Genomic DNA, 21,061 nt, shown 5'->3' on the forward strand with positions numbered 1-21,061 from the left:
TATTTCATATTTCTATAGGAAAAATCTCTAGTTTACAGTCTGCCCTTGAAATCTTTGCTGCTGCAATCAGTTATTCAACCAGGCAGGAGAGAAGCTGTCTAGTTCATAAAAAGTCTAACCAGTATTTGGACAATGATTTGCTAGAAACAGCAAAAAAAAAAAGTGCCACAAAAATAGTTCAAAGGGCCCATGGTTTCACAACATTAGCAGAAGGATAGGCTGAAGTAAGGTCACAGATGGAATCAAGTTCCATCTCTGGAAGGGTCCTGGACCCACCAAGAGCTTCCCAGCCTGCAGGCACTGTCCATCCTCCCCCCTTTTCTTTGCTTTTATGGTATAGCCTCAGGGGACAGGAGTCCCTCACCTAGATAGGCAGTGCAGGGCCACTACAGAAATGCCTTTTGGTTATTTGCACTGTGATACACAGCAGACTGTACTCAAAATCCACAACACATCAGGCTGTGGTAATGGAAGGTGGAGAAGAACTGAAGATACTAACAAGGAATCTCTCCATCTTCCCTCGACATAAAAAAATAAATAACAAAAACACAATTACTGACTTAATAGTTAGAATTACCATGCTGTTGCTTTTTATGCATCAAATCATGCTCATTAGCATTGCAGGCATGAAAACTACCTCTTAAGTTTTAATATACACAGATGAACAGTAAGACTAAGAAGTCATTCCAACAAGGAAGTCTTATCTTACAAGTAAGTTTTGGGCATATTAGAGACACCCTGTTATGAAACTAGAAGAAGGGGGCTATGATGTACCTAAGGGTTAAGAGCAAGCTCAGCTCTTTCCTCCTCAAGCCCTACAATAAGCACCTTTGACTTAAAACAACAGATACTTGCTTTCCTCTCTGCATTAGTCATGATGTGCCCCACACATGCACTATATGACTTAGGAATGCAACGTAATTAGAGAGTTACTCTTCCAAAAGGCTGTGGTGCCATTACAGCTATCAAGAGCTGAAGTAAACATGATCATTTCATTCACAAGTCCCATTGTAGTCAAGGAGCTGCTATGATTTCAGCCTAGGTGAAAAGAGATGCACACCACTACTTTTCATTTCCTTGACCAGTTTTTTTTTGTAGAGAAGCCCATAACATAAAACCTTTCTTGAGCAGTTATACTGCAAGCTGTCAGTTACGTAATGATACATTTTATTGCTTAGGTTTATATTGAGGGATGACTTTTTTTTTTATTACACCTTCTGCCTCATCAGCACAAAAACCCAAGGCTAGGACAGAGTTTTCCACAAGACTAAGCAATTCCTAGCTTTAACACTATCTGCTAAGTCCTATCAATTCTTGCTTTCTGTATTTAAGACAAAGCCAGATGCAACAGGGAGAATAAATTCACATTCTTAACAAATGCACCCAAATATGCCCCATTAAGAAAGGGGGCTTCAATACCTCCCAGCCGTCTTTGATCCACCTCAATATTTACTCAGCCCATGCTCCAATCACATCAGACATCCAGGGTCTTTACTGTGACCCAGGAGGGCAGTTTAGAGCCTTTAGACTGAGACAGAGATCCTCCCAGCAGAGCCAGAGTCTGGCTTTCAGTCCTTTTCCTCAAGGAAGGACCCAGCTAAGTCCGCTCACTCAAGGCAAGCAAAAATAGCCACACTCTCTTCACAAACTCAGGTCCTGCAATGGCCTCTCATCCAGACAGGATCTAGACCACATGGAACAGACTCAAACTCAGTCCCAGTGCGAGACAGGACATAGCAAATGATTGGAAGTTACAGCTGGAGACCCAAAGGAAGAAGATCCCAGACAAGAGAGGTACCAGTTTGTGATACTCAGGTTGCTACACGTAGCAAAAAAACTTAGAGCAGAATGGGTAACATTCTAGGTCAAAAGCACTTGTTCCCTCAATGCAACCAATACGCCTTGGTTGGTTGGCAACTTGAGAAACAGTAACAGAGATATGGGAAAGTGGTTTTAGTAACAGGGCAAAAACCGCTTCAGAGATAGCTACCTGTCCTGGCCAGCTCCACAGAAACAGCAATTCCCAAAATCCAGCCCATGAAAGCAATGGTATCAATTCTGTTAAGGCACTCTGTACAGCTCAGACAAAGGCAGCTCTCTCCGCTCACACACACCCTGCAGCACCCAAGACTCATTCTTTACAGCAGAGCCAGTATCTCAAGGCAACGACCCAAGTTGGCAGGACTCTGCCGTTCTTTGCTGCTCCTACTCTGGGCATACAATGGGCTATTTACAGCGGGCAGCAGCCTGCCTATTGTCTATCCATAGCCAGACATCGTTCGAGTGCAACAGAAGAGAACAGGAGAGCAGCCGTCAGCTTCTGTATTGCAAAGAAAACAACCCCAAGAACCAATGGCCTCTCTTCCCCTCTATCCTAATATTTAGAGAGCGACTCACTAGTGCCGCAGTGGCCTGCCATAAAGGCAGGTCCACCGCACGGTGCGAAAGAAAGTATGTTACTTCCACAGCCTCTTGCAGGCAGGGGAAAGCTATGAAACACGTTTCCCATCTCTTATCATGATGAATATGGCACCAAGATGTGTTCGCTATGATAAGCTGAAACAGGGGATCAGCAACCCGTATACCTTTAAATTATCCTGACAGCTACTTGCCATTGCAGTTTGTTGTCTTCTTACTGAGGCAGGTTACGCTGCACAGCTCCCACGGTTCTCTGTTTTACTTAAGTCTTTCACCACTCATCCTTTGAAAGAGCAATTGCAGAATCATGTTCAAGCTCCTTCATTAAGTATAAGCGGGTGCAACAAATAGCTTTGGCTATTAACAAGAGAAATTCTTTTGTCTGAATAAAATACATAATCCTAATCTCAGAGTGCATTACAATCAGCTTAAATTTGAGATAGTCCAACCTGTCCCAGATACATGCACCCACAACATTCTTGGTGCTGGCCAGGCACTCAGCTGGTTGTGCAGTCACACAAGGGAGATGACCCAGCAAACACCATTTTCCTGGGTTAGTTCTGATGCTAATTCTCAGTTAGAACAACTCTTCTCTGGATGACCAGATAGCCACTAGCTCCCAGAAGCAAACAAGACAGCACAGCTGGGGAAAGGTATGGAACTCTTGTAATACTACACCTTAAGCATGCAACTCCAAACACTGCATGCAAGTCCTCCCAGGATTTTCTCCCCCTGCCCTGCAGTCAAGGCAGCAACTTGCCTGAGGTCTTGCAATCACCTGTGGCAGAGACAAACTGTAACTAGCAAGAAAAGCATAACCACCCTAAGATACAGCAAAGGAGCATAGGTAGAATGAGAATCTAGCTATGAAGGAGAATCCTCAGTTTAAGCCTTGTATGATGTGAATACACCAGCAAGGTGTCTCCTGTGGTGCAGTCTCTCATGTCATGTATGATGTGATAGTCTCTCCCTAGCCACAAAGGAGTTTTCCAAACAAACCAAGTACCACTGAACTGTCTAATCCACTACTCTGCCACCCTCCTCCTCCACCAACCTTCCCCAATTAAAAAACTAATTATCTCATCTTACCCAGAATCACCTAGATCACCCAGCCAGGCTTCAAAGCTATAAACCCTCCTCTTTTACAGCAGTAACTGACAGATGCACTTTCCTGCAGCAGTAAAGAGGTAGGAACTAAAAAGCTGTTAGTGAGGAATCCATCCCATGTACAGACAGGAACCAGCAGGTCCTTAATATTCACCCCCACCCCGCTCCTTCAGACCCCTAGTCTGGCTCTGAGCAACCACAGAGCATCATCAGTGGTTCGGATTGCCTCTGCTGGTTCAGTTTCTGTTCCTGCATTTGGGATAGGGCAGGACCAGAGGGAAGCATCCTGGAAGCTGGATTCAGCCCCATCAGTTGGGCCATGTGTGATTTACTTCATAAACTGCAACTGAAGTTAAAACTCTTGCTGCAGCCTTTAAGGAGCACCACATCTGACACTGATGTGTCAAGGCTCTGTCCCCATCTACAAGAAAAGTCACAGCCCTGTCCTCAGACGTTTGGCTGCAATCCTCCTGCAATCAAATGGAACAACACCTGGATTCTTGCCTGTTAATGATGTCCAATAAGTAATCTGAGTGCACACCAATGAGGTCACTGGAGTTTATTCGAGTTCAGGAGCTGAACCACATGACAAGAACCTGCTCAATGCCTTTTGTGCAATTACAGTCCTCCAGCAGCACTCGGTGACCCTGTATATTAAGGAAAACCAACACTTCCCACTAAAACTTTTGAGGCAGTGATCGATTTAAGTTTTCTTTAATCCATGCCTATACACACACAACATGTCACTGAACAGTCTTGTCAGTTTCTCATCTTCAAAGACCACAGAAGTTGCTTACAAATAATCTATTTTGCAGCTTAAATTACTATCCATTAGAATTGCATCCCTACAACTCCTATTTGCAAGGAGATCATGGCACTAGTCTGTTAATTTAACCTCAATCTGAATACAGTTTAGAGGAAAACCACCCTACAGAAGCAAATTGCTACAAACCAGGAACTTTCTTGTGGCATTAACAGCTTGAGCAAATCATGCCAACTTACTCATTCCACTCCTCTCAGGAAAAGGCTACTATTCAGTAAGCCCAGTATGCAACATCAAGTTAACACATGCTTTGAGTACTCACCTGAGACTCTGAAAGAATGAGTTTCTTACTCATGCTTCTGCCTCCTGAAATCTAGCAGAAGGCAACCTGGGTCAGGCACACTAAGCCACATTGCATCACACTAGATATGTTTTTGGGTTTTTTTGTCCTTCTGAATGTAAACACTAACCCTTCACATTGTGAGGCTGGACAGATCAGTAAGCACTTATGAGAAGCAACCCGTTCACCGAGTGACCTCTCAACACCAGCATTACAAGAAAGAGTATGACAAACCAAGCAACCTTTTGACCTCAGGTACTGAAGTACCCCTGTATTTCCTCTGACCCAGTAGTAGTAAGCATTTTCTTCCAGCTTTCCTAGGAAACTAATCCATCCTTGCCAGGCTATTAATGCAGCCCAACTGCAGAGGCCAAGTTTCAGAACCAAGGCACATGCAGTATCAAACTAAAAAGCTTAAGAGTTCTGAGTTTAAGAACAATAATTCATACAAAAAGCTAGAAAGCCTTTTCTGCAAATGGGACATGATGCACTTCTGCTATAAGCCTTAAATGGTCTGACTACAAAAAACAAAACCCAATTTTCCTCTAAATCTCTATAAAACCATGCAAGCTGTTTTCAGTCAGTTTTGGACAGGCTACACAGTGTGACTGAGATTTAAAACCTAACCAAAAAGGACTATTTCACTATCATATTTTACTCTGTAGATTAATATCTCCCAACATGAAAGGCAGCAAGAGAGAGCAGAAGCCTTGTGTTATCCAGTGTCCTTGTTTCAGGAGCCAGGCGGGACCTGCAGAAACACAAGCCCCCCATCTGCAGCCAGGGTTCAGCCTACTGCCTGTAAAGGTCAGTGCCGTACAGCAGTGCTTCCTCGGGCCACACGGCATTGTGAACTCCCACACAAAACCACATACTGATGAACAAACCGTCTGCCCTCCTATTTGTGAGGATTTCTGGGGAGTTACCACCAGTTATATTTAACACATGAGAATATTTAACATATCTGAACTCGCAATTTAGCGGAGCAGGGAAGTAGGATATGGCTAGCAGTCTATTCTTCAGACTACCAGAAGCCCAATTTATCAAGCAATGTATCCCCTTGGGCCAGAATCTATCTCCCTCTCTGCTGCACACTTGAAAAATTGTGTGCCATTAGCCTTTCTGGGTCTACTCATTTCAATTAACTGTATTACCAAAATTTAGAAAAACAAAACATAAAAAACTACTACTATCTCCTATTGCTCTCATTAGTCAAAGTGTTGTTTGCTTGGAGGGCAAAAAGAGAGAGAAGAAACCATTTACTCTTCCCCACTGGGGATCAACACACCCAGGCCAGAGAAGGTATAACCCACCACTCTCTCCCCTGCAAAAAATCCCACGCAATACTCATTTCTAGTGGAGCGATGAGGTAGGAGGGTCAGCTACAAGGACTTTACGGAAGAAACAGAAGAGTCACTTACCAAGATAACTATTTTAAAGTTGTCTTTCCTTCCATTCTGAATTACTGGTTTTGTTTTTCCATCGACATCAACCTTGTACTTGCCCTTGAAGCAAAAGGCTACTTGAGGGTTTGCTTCTTAAGAACCAAAGACCTACTTCCAACATCATGTTGGCTGATTTGTAGTTGTAAAACAGCATCTACCAAATTTAGAAGCTGCCTTTTAAATTCATTATGATCATGCTGTCCTCCGAATAGGCTAAGGCCATTTGCTCAAGACCTTGAATTGAGTACGCTACACACAACAGCTACTTGTAATTACAAGCCTTAGATTTTCCCCATCAGCCATCGTCAGACATTTTCATATTCCAATACGAGCAAGCTAGATATCCTTGGACTTTAAAGAATCAGGCAGTAACAGTATGGTTCCATGAGGAACTTTGTATTTCAGTTTTTGTATTACTAACACGATTGCTGCAGGAGGAAAAGAAAGGTATTTTTCAGCAAACTGAATGCCTTCTTACACTCAGAATTTCTTGATCCAAGAAATCTGATCCAAATCTCTTGACCTGAAAAATCTCAGCTTGTGAGTTTGAGAGCACGTTCCAAGCAGAAAGGGGAATACAAACACCCCGAGCAGGCTCAGGAGATACTGCACCGTTCTCTGTAAAGCAATGTGGAGGAAAAAAAAATCTGCCAACACCACATGGAATAGCTCTGTGGTCCAGGTACAGATATAGAACCATGGGGTTTGGATAGCAGTCTCTTTAGATGTCACTCTTTCCTATCACAGGACCTGACCATCATATATCAGACTCTAACCCAAGCAAGGCATACGTTTAGATGCATCACCAGGTCCAAGAGGGTGCCTGTAATACCCCAGACAGTTCACAGACGTGCCCTTTAGAAACTCAGAAGGCTTCAAGTGTTGCAATTCCTGTTCCACAGGAACGAGAAATGTATGCATCCTAGAACAAAAGCATCGCGTACAGCAGGCTGAATCGCTGCGCTGAGGCACTGCAAGCCCTACCTAACAGCAGAGAGGAGGCCTGCAAAGTCAAAGCCGCTCAACCTTCCATTTTAGGCCAGTTTGCCTCACACTGCATTTCCATACGCGCTCCCAATTGCTTAAAAAGAAATAGAAAACCAAGCTGCTTCGAGTACGTGCTGCATTCACTCCCGTAAGAACAACCTATTTGAAGACAAGCTCCAATGACCAAACACGAAACCCCTCGGGTTAGCAGGCAGCACCGAGCGGCCAGGGAGCGCCGAGGGCTACTCGGGAACCGGCAGGGGCGACCACCGCAGCCGCTTGCCCCGGGCCGTGCCGGGGGCGAGGGCAGCGCCGGAGCCCGGACAATGCCCCGCAGCGCCGGGGATGGCGGCGGAGCGGGGAGGGAAGGCCGGATCTCTGAGGGGACCGGCGGCCGCTCCACCCCGACGCCCCTCACCGCAGGTGACAGCGGGCGCTTAGGCCGCCCTCAGCCCCGCGGCGAAGGGCAGGCCCCGGCGGGGCCATCCCGCCTCAGCGGCGGCCGACGCCTCCCTGACAGCCCCCGGCCCTCAGCGCGGCCGGGCTCGCCGCCCCATCCCTCGTCTCCCGGGCGGCAGTGGTACGAGAAGCACGCCCTGAACCCCGCTCACCTCCCGCCGGCAACGACGACCACAGTTCTGGTGTGCGCGGCTCCCCCCGGCGCCGCCCTATTTAAGCCGAGCACGGCGGGAGCGGCGTGTGCGTCTGCCGGGCCCTCCTCCTCCGCCCGCCCTCCCGACCGGCGGGCGCTAGGGCCCGGCACGCCCCGCCCTCCCTCCCTCCTTCCCGGCCCCCCTTCCCTCCCCGCCCCTGGGCCGCGGCCCGTCCCGGCCGTTCGCCTCGCGGCTTCGCGGCTCACGGGCCGTCGCTTCATGGTCCCCCGCCTCACGGGCAGTCGCCTCATGGTCCCCTGCCTCAGGGCCACTCGCCTCGCAGGCCGTCGCCTCACGGCTTCCCGCCGCCACTCCGCTGCTCGCCACCGCCTCACCATTTGTGAGGGAGCCGGGGGTTTGAGGCGCATCCCCATGAGGCGCTTAGGGCCGCGGCGGCGACAACTGACAGCGCTCGGAACGGGGTTTGGGTGGCCGCCGTGCTTCCATCAGTCCCTTCGACCTGTAAATCACCAACTCATACCTCAAAATTGCCACGGTGTTGCACACTCTGCATTGCCTTAGTTGCCTCCTGTGCTTCGTGGGTGTTACTTGGGTTATTTTAAGTGTGGATGTGACCATACACATTCATATATATATATGTAGTGTAAATTATAGGAGGTACTTTTATTTTACATGAAGGCAACTGCTGTTTCTTGTTGCTTCAATTTATAGTGGAACATAGCAGACATAAGACTTCCTGCAAAATAGAGGGGTTTTTAAGCAAATTAACAAATTAACAAAAATTTAACATCATTTTTTAGCGGGAAGGAGGAGTGCGCTTGTGAAGCTGCTGATATTCCCCTCAACCGCTCTTTGGTTCGATTGTGGAAGGGCCCAGAAATGCAAAATAAATGCCTTTCTCGGGAAGGGAAATGGAAGCACGTAGTCCAGGGGTGGCGTCGGACTGACTGCTGGTGGGCACGGAGCCCCCAGCACCACTAAACCCACTCCGAATAAAGCCCCAAAGCACGGGCAGCACAGACATCGGCCGCTTGGCTGGCTTGTTCCTCTTGCACCACGCTTCGTGCTCCAGCCAGGCTCTGCCTAGTGGTTTTTGCGTTACGTCCAGGGTTTTGGGTGAAGGAATCGAGTGATGTAGAAATACGCTGTCTCAGGCACCGGTGACTTCATGTTTTGTCCTGAACGCATCTAGCTTCCGTCTGCCAACCACCAAAACTCATCCTGATTTTATCTGCTATGCTAATTAATCCTTCGTTGTCACATCTTTCTCCATAAAGGCCATAAACAATGAGTTTTAGCCCTCTGCCAGAAAAATTTCAGTGAACTGATTTTCTCTCACTGGAAAGAGGGTTTCTAAAAATATCTCTCTCTCTCTCTCTGGTACATACCTCTTCATGAATTCTGCCATCAACACAAAATTGCAAAAGTCCCAGCTAAACAATATTTAAATGGGTATCTCGCTAATGCCAGGTATCACCTATCTACTCCTACTTGACGCTCACCAGATTATACATCCAGGGACTACTTTACTCTCTGAAATTGGCTTTTTTTTTTCCAGCTGATCAGAAAAGAGAGGGACCCAGTCTCAACCAAACTACTTAGAAAAACAGATATAGAAAATATGAATAGAGGGAAGTAGGAGCTGTACATAAAATCTACAATGACAATATTGGGCTGTCATACACAGGGGAGCTAAGGAACCTGGCTCCTGGGGATCAGCATGGGCTAGGACACTTTAACAACCACATTTGCATTTTAAATTATATTTGAGATGTCACCAACTCTTTTTATCGATGTGCAGGGCATAGAGGCTCTAAACCCATTTCGCTAGGGAAATCTGCTCTCATTAAGTTAATCAGATAAACCAAATAAGTAAATAAAGAGATCCAAAAGGAGATTCTGGCTTTCTTGTTTAAAGGGAACTCCCTGTGTTCCAGTCTGTGCCCGTTGCCTCTTGCCCTTTCACTAGGCACCGTTGAGAAGGGTCTGCCTCCATCTCCCCCGCCAAAAATAGGTATTTATACACACCAACAAGATCCCCCCTACCCTCAAGCTTTCCCTTTTCCAGGCTGCACAATCCCAGCTTGCTCAGGCTCTCCTCAGATGACAAAAGCTTCAGTCCCTTCACCATATTCATGGCCCTTCACTGAGCTCTCCCCAGTATGTCCGTGTCTGTCTTGTACTGGGGGGCCCAGACTGGACACAGCTCTCCAGGTGTGGCCTCACTGGTGCTGAGTGGAGGGGAGGGATCATCTCTGCTCGACTGCCTGCGCGTGGGGATGGACCACTGTTGAGCGAGGACAAGGTGATCCTCGAAAAAATCAACCAGCTTTCTTGGACCCCTCTTCTCCCCCGGACCATTTAGTTAACAGGGAAGTTGTGCTGTAAACAGATTACCCAAAACAGAGGATTTCCACTTCAGCAATATATGGATATTATAGAATTTTCAGCATCAACATTTGCTTTTACCAATAATATTGATATTGAAGTACTGTTCTCATATACATGCATTGGCTATCATTGACAAAGTAAATTAAGTATCTGCCAGGAAAAAAATCTCTTAGCTGTGTTCTTTTTATTTTGATTTACAGGGCACGCACATCACTCTACTGAATTGGGTTATCCCAAGCGTACCATTTGAGAGCCATCCCAAGTGTATCATTTTTATACAAAACAGACTGCCTAGCCTTCTACCATACTGTATCTGCATCTGCTAACACTCGCGTGGAATCTCAAGAGAAGAAAAACAAAGAAATGTTATGTAAATAAGCACTTCAAAATGTCTAGCATATATTGCAATTAAAAAACATGAGCTACTGGGTCCGTGGAGCAGGCATAGTTACTTATGTCTTGTCAGCCCTCTTCCCAGGGGGAAAAGGAATAATGTTTGTTTTGCATTTGTAACTGTCTCAAACACTTGAGAAAGGGAATGTAAGTCCGGATAGAAAATGCCAGGAAGGGGGATTGGGGTCATTCCTGAGCAGGGAGAGAGCGAGGAGCTGAGGGCAACTCTGTAAGAGGCAATGCTCTCCCCAGAGAAGCAGTCCCAGGCCGCTCGTAGGTGACACCGACTGGTTCTGCTGACAGCTCTCGGCAAATTGAGATAACGAGTCAGGGCTGGGGTCCATGCAGAGACCCAGTGGGGAGGAGCAGGAGCCAGCACCAGGACTGAAGACAAGGCTGGGACACACGTCTAGGACTTATCCAGGAGACGGGGCTGGAGACAAGCTACCCACAATGTGGCTCCAGCCAGTAAAAACAAGGGGACAGTGCTGGAAATGGCATGGCCCAGGCCTGAGCTTAAGTGGAGCCCCTGGACTGCTGGGCAGGGGCATGGGTGGGGGTCCCAGGTGACACTGCTCAGGGACATTAAGGTCTATAGATGTCCCCAGGGCCCTGGCAGTGACAACAGTGCTCCCCGCTCTCGCAGGAATATATGGCATGTCTCTGGTTGCATGTCACCTGGGGTATTCCTGCCACACATCGAAAGGCAGTGGTGACATAGGGACCTAAGTTTCTTTGAGGTTGTGTGACAGCTAGAGCTGGGACAGAAAGGTACTGTGTGAGGAAGAGACTAGAATAAGATATCGCGGGCTTGCAACAGGTGACTGGTTTGTTTAGGACAACTGAATCTGGTTATTTCTGTGCCATTTTTTTCCAGCTCTATCTCACTATACAGGTGCATATTCACCTGAAATGTTCACAACACATCGCGTTGGGCATGACGGCAAATATTCCACAGGTAAGAGCCTCCCAGAAGTGAGAAACTCTGTCCTAGGTCAAGAGAGAAAGATACATTTGGGGGTATTCCTGAAGACCGCAGTCATCTGTCTTCCTTACACACGAATGAACGCAAAGTCAAACATACTGTTGTCACAAATGAGCTGTACTGGCAGATGAAGGTCTGCGCAGGGCCAGCCTAAACCGTGCTTCGGTCACACTTGTTATGTTACTTTAAATAGGTCTTCAACTTAAAAAGACAGAAGTAAGGAAGTCATGAAGGTAATGAGTGCCATGAAATATAGGTCTTCTAAACATTGAGATATCTAGTCAGAAAAATAAAGTGTTTATGAAATCCTCTGTATAGAAGCGCAGGAAAAACTTATTTGCAAAACTTTTATTGCAAACCAGAAAAGAGACATTATATACTTACACATACATACAGATATATATACATTTTATAGAAGACAAAATAGAAACGAAACTAGAAAGCCAACTTAAATAGCAAATATATGTTTTCAAGCACGTCATTACTTTGTTGAGGTTTTGAGGATTTTGTGGGGTTTTTAAATACAGAAAGGATTTTTCAGCTGTGCCTGCCATTCCTCCACGCTGTGTTACTGTCTTCTTTTATCAGATATTTCTCCTTCTCCTGCTTCCTACCTCCTTGAAGATAAATACATGGCTTATGGTTTGGGATGCTCTGATGCCCAGCAGCTGTATGAACTGGCAAAGTCCCCGTTTACTTCACACTCCGCGCACAGGAACTGCCCTTCCCACAGTCCTGGGGTGCCAGTTTGAAGCCCAGAAGGTATGAAGGAGATCGAGGAGTCCTATGGAAACTGTATATTGTACAGTAAAGAGAAGACAACCGGGCCATAACTGATGGCAGCTTGCTTCTGTCAGCCTAGCGAAAATGTCATTTCCTCAAATGACAAGGTACCCATGTAAGGACACAGGACTGGAATAAAACAGCGATAGCATGAAACAGCAACAGAGAGAATTGTGCTGAAGGCAGTTCATTTGCCACCGGTCCTTTTTCTTTCTCTGAACTTTGGTTCACAGGCTGCGTTCCTCCCCTTCTTCCTCCAAGCTGTACACGTGTGCAAGTTTACTAGCAAGTTTACTACTTGTTTCATCCAAACAATCAACATAAAGCTTTTCAAATTTGAGAGTTATTTGAGTAAAACCACAAACAGGAGGAGGATGTTCTTCTGGTTGTTTCTGCCAGCGCAATACGAACAAGCCAACTTCTCCACTTTTCCTCTTCTAAAATATTTTCCCCAATCGCTGTTCCTCTGTATACCTATCTTTTTGAGGGTCAAAGGCATCACACAAAAAAGATAAAGTTTACATGCCTTACTTCTAAAACCTACTTGAGGACAGAAGCTGCAACGTGTAAAGCTATTTTGCAGAAATATATAAATCGACAATAATGTTCTGTCTGCTTAAGTGAATATTAAGTGAAATATTGCACAGAGAGAATCCGAGCAAGAAAGCTCAGAAGTTAAATATTTGTTATGTTTAAACTCCAACTAAGAAACAAAGTGTCTGTGTCAAAAAATACCATCTCATCGGCTGGAACGTATCCTGAGCACAATCTTTTCTGGCTGACAGGAGGAGTGAGTCGTTTTATTTGCTGCCTTTTAGTTCGCCAGCACACGTTTAACACAAAACCGAACAGCAGAGCCCTCACCAGCACTGACCTCCAAATGCACAGCATGTTCTCACATTCTTCACATACCCACACCTCCTTACGACTATTTCCAAGGAGTATTGGTGCGCAAGCACAAGTTCAGCCCTGGGAACCGGCCAGATGTCACGGCAAGGAACATCTGCTTTTAAAGGATATCTCAAAGTGAACGTGCTCACGTGCCCAAACCTGCCAGCTAAAAAGCATCCTCCACCACTGCAAGGATTCATCTGGGCTCCTCCAACTCATTGTTTGCCTACAGGGGTCAGAAAGGGAACACAGAAAGAATTAATGAGGACCCAACCCTTTCCAAAAGCCAAAGATCTTGTACGTAGCGATTTTGATGCTCTGAATTTAAATTAGCGCCTAGCATTCAAAAAAGCCTCAACGAACCTTATTTCTCACAAAACACGTCTGCATACTGGAATGTGTACACCAATTCTGTCATTTGCATTTTCGTGTGACACCTGTGTCACAATGCTTAAACTGTGTGTGTAATTGGAGCTCTGCTTTTGAAACGACAGCTTCGCATCTCATCTGCTTGAGCCCACCAAGTGCCCAACGAGGCGACCCCAAGCTGATGGGTGAGCAGACCTTGGAGGTTATCGGCTGCCTGGCTTCAACAGAGGGAGAAGATCCACAGGAGCCACCCATGTAAGCACAAAAAGACGCTGAAGCACAGGCTTCTGGAAAAAAACCCAAACCTTACGATTCCCACATGTGGCAAGTCCTGCTCCAGTGTGTGGCTTCTGTCGAAAGAGGGACTAAGTGCAGGGAGCTCAGGTTGGCAGCCGGAGTAGCTCTGGCTTTAGTTAATGCTCCTTCTTGGCTACAAAACTGAGGTTGCACACTCCTTCACACTTCGGTGTGGGGCTGTGTTTAGACAGGGTGAGAGCTAGAGCCAGCACACAGGTTAACGTTGTGGGGAAGATGAGCCCTGGGAATGTTTTTAATGAAGGGCTTGTAGGACGTGGATAAGATCAGCGTGGCCAACATACACCCCATTGAAGTATTCCACAACAAGGTACGTCAGTAAACTACATCTTCATTTGGGATAAACGCCAATCCAGGGATTAAAAGAACAACTTGTCAAGGCCCTTCGTCATAAATCACCTGTATTGTCTTGGGAAACAATTCCACCCTCCGCTCTGCGATGGGGTGATTCACTGAGCTGTGCTGCACAGGAAAACAAATGGCTCTGGCCTGTGAATAACAAACCTTCCCCTGCAAACTCCCAGTTAGAAGAAAGAGACATGAAAAACAGGCTAAATATGCTTCTCCTTGGTAAAACGGTGTTAATAAGTGGAAAATAAGCATCATTTGGCCATGTCTGTATTATCAGGAACCACCATTAATCAAATTACCCACTGAGCATATATCCAATTGTCTATACAAAAGACCTACTGAGTGTTGGCACCATTTCTCTGCCAGCTAGCGTGGTCTTTGCCATACTGCGTGGACCCAAGCAAGCTTTAGAGATGGGACACTGAGTTGTTCCTTGAAATGGAGTTTCCCTATCCCATTCCTGAACAGCAGGAGCCGGTCAAGCCATCACTCCTGACCTGGTGCTTCCCTAGCCCATCCCACTGCCGTGCTTACAACATCCCACAACCCCAGATACCCACCGTGGAGACCTCGCTGTATCATACCCCTGATCTTCCCTGGCTGCAGCCGTGTCCTACCACCAGTGCCATCCTCCATCGCCTCAGGTGGCACAGCAGCCCAGCCGGTGCAGAGGGTTCCCTGGTACAGGATGCAGGAGCTTCTGCCCCACACAGGAGCACGTTTGTCCTTGCAAGCTGTCCTCCCCTCGCAGGCCTTCGAGCGTGTGTGAGGCTGCTTGAGGTTGCTGCCTTTCTCCTACCACTGCGGGGTGACTCAGTGAAGGGACGAGACGATGTGCAACCTCTCGTCTTGTGGGAGGGGCTCAGGAACACGTCCAGGGATATTTTAATGGTCTAAGTTTATTCTGTATTTTGTTTTATTATATTTTAAGATGCAGACCTCCTAGACCCAGCTACATCCAACACTGCTGAAAGTGATGGGTAGGCACTAATCTTTGGAAAGGTACCTTTTACTATGCATCCTGGTAATGAAATTCTTATTTCTTATATAGAGGTGGGCCTGGAGGAGTATTTGAGTACTAATTCATGTAACAAACCGCTAAATTATATTAAACATTATTACTTGAAGTGCTTAGCTTCATTTTTACGTAACATTCACGGACACCTACATATTGGTACTTTAGAAAACTGATTTTCCAAAATCTCTGTCTAGAAATATCTAGCAGCAACAAACTTTTACTAGAGACAAAATACTCCTAACTTTCTCTATCTCAAAAGTAACTACAATAAGTTCTTTCCTTATATTTCCTGCTGTGAAACAGTGGCACATCCTATTGCAACATTGTTTAACCTCTGTGTGATAATACAAATTTTATAGGACTACACCTCTTAGGTATTTCTGAGGCTTTAATCACTACCAGATTAGGAGATCACTCAGATGAAGAGATCCGAGTCTCTTAATCACTACCACAAATTTGGAATCTATAAAGCACATGGAGACCCTAAAATGAAGTATGATGGTACCTGCAGAACATACAGACAAGTGCGTCCCACCAGCAGACCAACACCGGCCAACTCCAGCTTCTGCCTGGAGCAACACGTGAGCACCTCAAAACCCTAACCAGGCTCTCTCCATACTACTTTTTCATCACTTGTATGAAACCTGAGTCTTTTTGTTGTCAGAATCAATAAGGATGGGGGTCCTTGCCTCTTTCAAACTTCACGATATCAATTAAAGAAAAGGAACTAGAGCCTCCAGAGTGGACTAGTGAGTCCTGGCTGCCACCAAACACAGCCCAGCACAATCACTGCTGCTCAGTGGCTGGGGCCTGTTCCCAACAAAACTGTATGGCACCCTCAAAAACAAGGGACCTGAATTTTGATTTTTCAGTGACCTGAAAAAGAAGCCTGAATTTTGATATGTAGGCAAAACACCCCAGCAGTTAGGTCACTATTTAGATCATGAATTTCTTTTTTTCCCACAAGGCAGAGGCAGCATGGCAGCACATGTGTATTCTCCCTGGCTGAAGCGAGAAACAGAGTTAGGAGCTAAGAAATTAATAGATGAGTACAACGGGGGAAAAGAGCAACAATTTGAAGTTCAGACTTAAAGTTTAATGTTAAATAAAAATTATTTAATTTGGTTAAGCCAAACTTAAGTCTTTACTTATTATTATTTTATTTATTATCATATATTGTATAGTGCATATTATTTATTATATTATATTATATACAGTATTTTGTATATATATATTATTATGTATTACTTATTATTATTATTTTACTTCAGGATATGTAAACATTTCCCAATTTCTCTTCCTATTCGATCCCCCATTCATTCTATCTATTTTGAAGTTATTTAATATTACAGCGATGTTCAAAGGGCAATCGTACAACAGATTGATTTGAAAGAGGGATTTCAATCTCTGCTTCGGGCAATAGCAGCCGGCGGTGCCTGGAGTACCTGGTGGTGGTAACAGCAGTGCTGGCTGCGGGCTCTTAGCAGTGGTGACAATGTGTGACGCCCAGGGTTCTCGTGCTGGTGGCAAGCGTTTCGTGCACTTTAAACCAGACGGAGCTGCCAGGGCCCCTCACTGCCCTCCTGCGCTCTCTTTGCTTCTCCCTGGAGAGCTCAGCGCTGGCTCGTGCTGGCTGGCACACACCGCTTTTGTGTAAAAAGGGCAACAGGTGGCCACGCTGACCCCAAGGTCACGGAGGAGCCCCTCCCTGCTGCCTGGCACCTCGGTGGCCTGGGGACGAAAACTGCATTCGCATTCCCATCCCACCTGCAAGCGGGTACCCTTGCAGTCACACTTCCCATTCCCATTATATGAGGATTTGCTGACAGAACTTCAAAAAACCACGCGTTTCGGGCAAAACCAGTTTTTTTTAAACTCTTATTTGCCTGAAGTGACCGCGGAGAATGAGGACCCAGGGGTGTCAGTGTGGAGCGCCGAGTACCTTTAAAAAAAAAAAGGCAAGATTAAAATAGACTTGCAGCTGAAATTACTAAGGGTTGAAACATACGATTTGGCACAAATCCTTGAGGAATGCAGCAGATATCAGTTTGGCTCGACTGAGTTAATGACAAGCTGAAAATTACCTAATAAGCCCAGACCAGGAAGTATTTGCTTACTCGGTTTTGTGCTTAGGTTACTAACTGCACACCTACCAGGTTAAATACAGGTGCTGCTCTTTTCGCTAAACCCACGCTCTCTTAGAGGGAAACCACAAACTTCACAATTGTTTAGCAAATCTCAAAAGCGGTAAGAAGTTCAGCATCCTATACTTCCCCTTCAGGTTTTGACGTTAAAAAAAAATAAATAATAAATTGCATGTGTGCGGGTTGTGTGGGCTCTTTCCTGTTACAAGCGTGCCAATGCAAACTTCCCTCCGCTCTCTTTGACTAACGCACCTCACCAGGCAACATAAGGTAACCTTTAGTTAACAACTTAGAGACTAGCTGGTAACAAATTAGAAAATTTAGAAATTTAAGATTAGCGGTTCACAAAAAAAGGAAGGAAAAAAAAATAATCCAAGCGCATGTAACCTTTCCAGAAAGTGGGATAATATTTTTTCCCATCATGGCAACTGCTTTATCACCTGTGATGGCCCAGCTCCGCTCTGCCGTCAGCTGGCCTCTGAGGTCCCCAGCCCCGGGAGCATGATCCCCGTGTTCTGCACCCCCTTTGGAAAGACAGCAACATTACACCAGGTGCATCCTGTAGCAAATCCCCTCTTACGAAGCACTGGCTCATCTTGAACCGTCGGTGGTAACTGCTGAATCTGAAAAATATCTTTTAGCTTTGTGAAAACATGAGTTCATTCATTTTCCTTTGATAGACTCTGCATTCTCTTTTTGCTTTCAAAGGCTGGTCGAATGCAACTGCCTCTCGACTGTTATCTACCCCATAAGCACAGAAAAAAAACCCTTTCAATATATCAAGCCTGGAGCAGCCACTGTCACAAAGTACGCTGAGTTATCAGAAATCTTGCTTTCACGGGGACAAAAGGACCTTTATCAGGTTCCCAGAAAGCGGCAGAGGGCATGGCTTTGCCCCGTGCAGAAGGACTTTTCCCTCCCATGGGAAGGTCTGAGCTTGCCTAGAATGCCACGAAAACTCGTCGGCGTCCAGCAGCATCATGCGGATATTCAGAACACAAATTCAAAGCTCCATCATCCTAAACCTCAGGAAAATCTACCCGACTAAAGCACGCCAACTGATGTCTCCTGAAATCTGTTATCACCTACAGTAGCGTAGGGTGGCCAACCACGAGGACGTTTCTGACAGCTTAATTTGATAAGAGTTGCGAAATGGAAATACAAAAGGGGCAGGGGGGAGGTACGCAGAGATCATCGTCAACGTTTTTCAACCAGGCCATATACAGTAATGGTCTCCTCCTCCTTATAACTATAGTAACTAATAAGCCAGCACTCAATTTTTACCAGTCCTTTAGCGTGATCCAACACATAGGCTCATTCGACTTCTTTTGGAGTTGATGAAAATCTTTCCCCTAGCTTCAACAGAATCTAGATTAGGATATTAATAATTCACAGCGGGTGCAGTGTACTGCCTAGAAGATCTATTGCTGCTCGGTGAATTTTTATCTACAGTAAGATGGCACTGGTTTTCCACACTGCCCTTGCTACAATCAGATTTTAGATGCATGTATAGCTTAAGAATGTGTATTTCTTAAAATGCACATTCTCCAGCAAGTAAAAAGTTCCCTTCAGCGTCCATAAAGGATTCCCCTAGAGTTTTGCCCAAAGCAAATGGGTTTTCACCAAAGCGCCTCTGACAATTTTAAAAACTTCAAGTATCCATGCCGTTAAAAAAAAAATTGTCAAGAAAGAACCACGATCGAGCTTTTCCACGGAGAGAGCACGTGGCGCGTTGGCAGAGCAGCAGCACCCTCCCGGCAAGCGGGGACTTCTCTGCGGGACGTGCAAATACGAAAGAGCCTCCTCCCCAGACTGCGGTTGTGTTGTGCCTCCGGTTAGAAGAACAGCAGTCGAAATCTTGAGAAGCAGAACGCTAGATGTGTTGTTGGTTTTGGTTTTTTTTTGGAGGGAGGGCCTTGTTTTTCACTCATTTGAGACCACAACTGTAAAAGTAATTAGTTCTTTATCCTGAAGGATAAAAAAGTAAAACAAATTCAAAGTGAAAGGTCAAAAATACTGTTTCGAATTTGTAGGAAGCTACCTGTATCTTTCAGATAACACTCCAGTTTTAAGATTTGTGTAAAATCATTTACAAGTGACTCCCAGTCCAATGGAGACAAGTTAACTTCTGGTGTTGTGGGACTCTCAGGTTAGTCTGGCTCTCTCAGCCCTATTTCCACTGAAATCCAGGACAAGATTCCCCTGGCTTTCCATACGGTAAGGTCTGGAAGGCCGTCTCCAACTTGTTTAATGTTTCCTCTTTGAAACAGGAACTCCAAATCCAGACCTAAATCCCTAATTAAAAAAAAAGGAAAAAAAAAAAAGGGTTCATTCTTCTTCCTCAGACACCCCCAAGGTACGCTTGCTCCTTCTTCCAGTAACTTTCTGGCACAAAAGGGTTCCAACTTCTCAGTTAGGGAAAGTGTGGGGGTTTTTTACTAAAATCTGGTATTAGGATCCTTGTTTTTTCTTGCGAAGTGGGAAGAGCGCCAAGAGTGAGCAGACATGGTCAGTGGGAAGAACCAGGGGGGATTTGCAGCCCTGGTAAATCCCCCTTTCTTCCCCAGGAGCCGCATTTCTGTCCTGCTTCCTTCCATGCAGAAAAAACTGATTCTTTTCCAAAGCAAGCAAACAAATGGGTTTTATTTCAATCCTTCGGGTCATAGAAAAGCACTTGCTTGGGATAGATTAGTCACGATTTGTAATTCTCTTTCCTGTTTGCAAGTATTAGAAATAAGTCTAGAACACACACGCCGTGTTTCAGCATGGTTATGAAACATTCATTTTCAACATGATGCTATCTTGTAGACTTTCATTTTCCTTTATCCGTTTTATTCATACGCAGTCTGCGTGCGTACATTTGAAGTAGACTTGTCCAGAAAACTACATGCATTTAATAATATTAGACTTGCTGATAGGACACAGGGTAACTGTTTCAAGCTGAAAGAGGGGAGATTTAGGTTGGATATCAGGAGAAATTCTTTGCTGTGAGGGTGGTGAGATGCTGGCCCAGGCTGCCCAGAGAAGCTGTGGCTGCCCCATCCCTGGAGAGGTTCAAGGCCAGGCTGGACGGGGCTTGGAGCAACCTGGTCTGGTGGGAGGTGTCCCTGCCCAGGGCAGGGGGGTGGAAATGGATGGTCTTGAAGGTCCCTTCCAACCTAAACCATTCTGCTATGGTTCTATGCTACAAATTTCGCAAGCCACAGGAATACAGAAAAAAAAAAGAAGCGTTCAACCAATATCCAGGTTTGTCAAGGGACTGACAAAGCGGGGAATATTCTCGTTTATATGTACAGCACCTGGAAGTACATAGTGCAGATGAAATTCAGAAAGATTGTGGAGAGATGTTTAATCAAAAGATCTTTGCACAACTGATAAGCATGCGATCGCTGTCTTACCCTGACTGAAGGGGCTTGCAAATAAGTACAGGATGTAGTGACTACACACCTTATCAGTATTTTAACATCATAACTAAAGCACCAGGCATCTAATGGTATATCCATCCTAAATTTCATCAGGCTACTTGTCCTGATAACATCCAGAGTGTTTTCCAGGTAAAGTCAATAGCAGCAGCAAAATCTTTGGACTGTGGATAGGAAGGAGATATTGTCACAGTAAGCCCATTACCTGATGAAAATCTATTTTAATATCTTAATCGTGACTTCCTAACTTGTTTTTTGTCCCAGTGAGAGTCTCCGTATTGACAGCCCACATGCTGTTGTCACACCACGACTGCGTTTTCCAGGA

At 45.5% G+C, this 21,061-nt stretch overlaps 1 protein-coding gene across 3 annotated transcripts in view; it reads right to left on the minus strand.

The window, feature by feature from the left end:
- Window positions 1–7,811, minus strand: part of ACSL1 (acyl-CoA synthetase long chain family member 1) — a 41,809-nt gene extending 33,998 nt beyond the window's left edge. The window contains exon 1 of one of the 3 annotated variants that reach the window (XM_054201889.1): window positions 7,672–7,811. The gene's annotated coding sequence lies outside the window, so the exon portion shown is untranslated. Of the gene's footprint in view, window positions 1–3,096; window positions 3,118–6,049; window positions 6,134–7,671 lie in introns of those variants that run through there. The other 2 variants (XM_054201888.1, XM_054201890.1) reach the window with 2 other exon arrangements.
- Window positions 7,812–21,061: the final 13,250 nt, after the last annotated feature.

This window comes from Rissa tridactyla, chromosome 5, assembly GCF_028500815.1.
Source record: "Rissa tridactyla isolate bRisTri1 chromosome 5, bRisTri1.patW.cur.20221130, whole genome shotgun sequence".
Taxonomy (NCBI): Eukaryota; Metazoa; Chordata; class Aves; order Charadriiformes; family Laridae; genus Rissa; species Rissa tridactyla.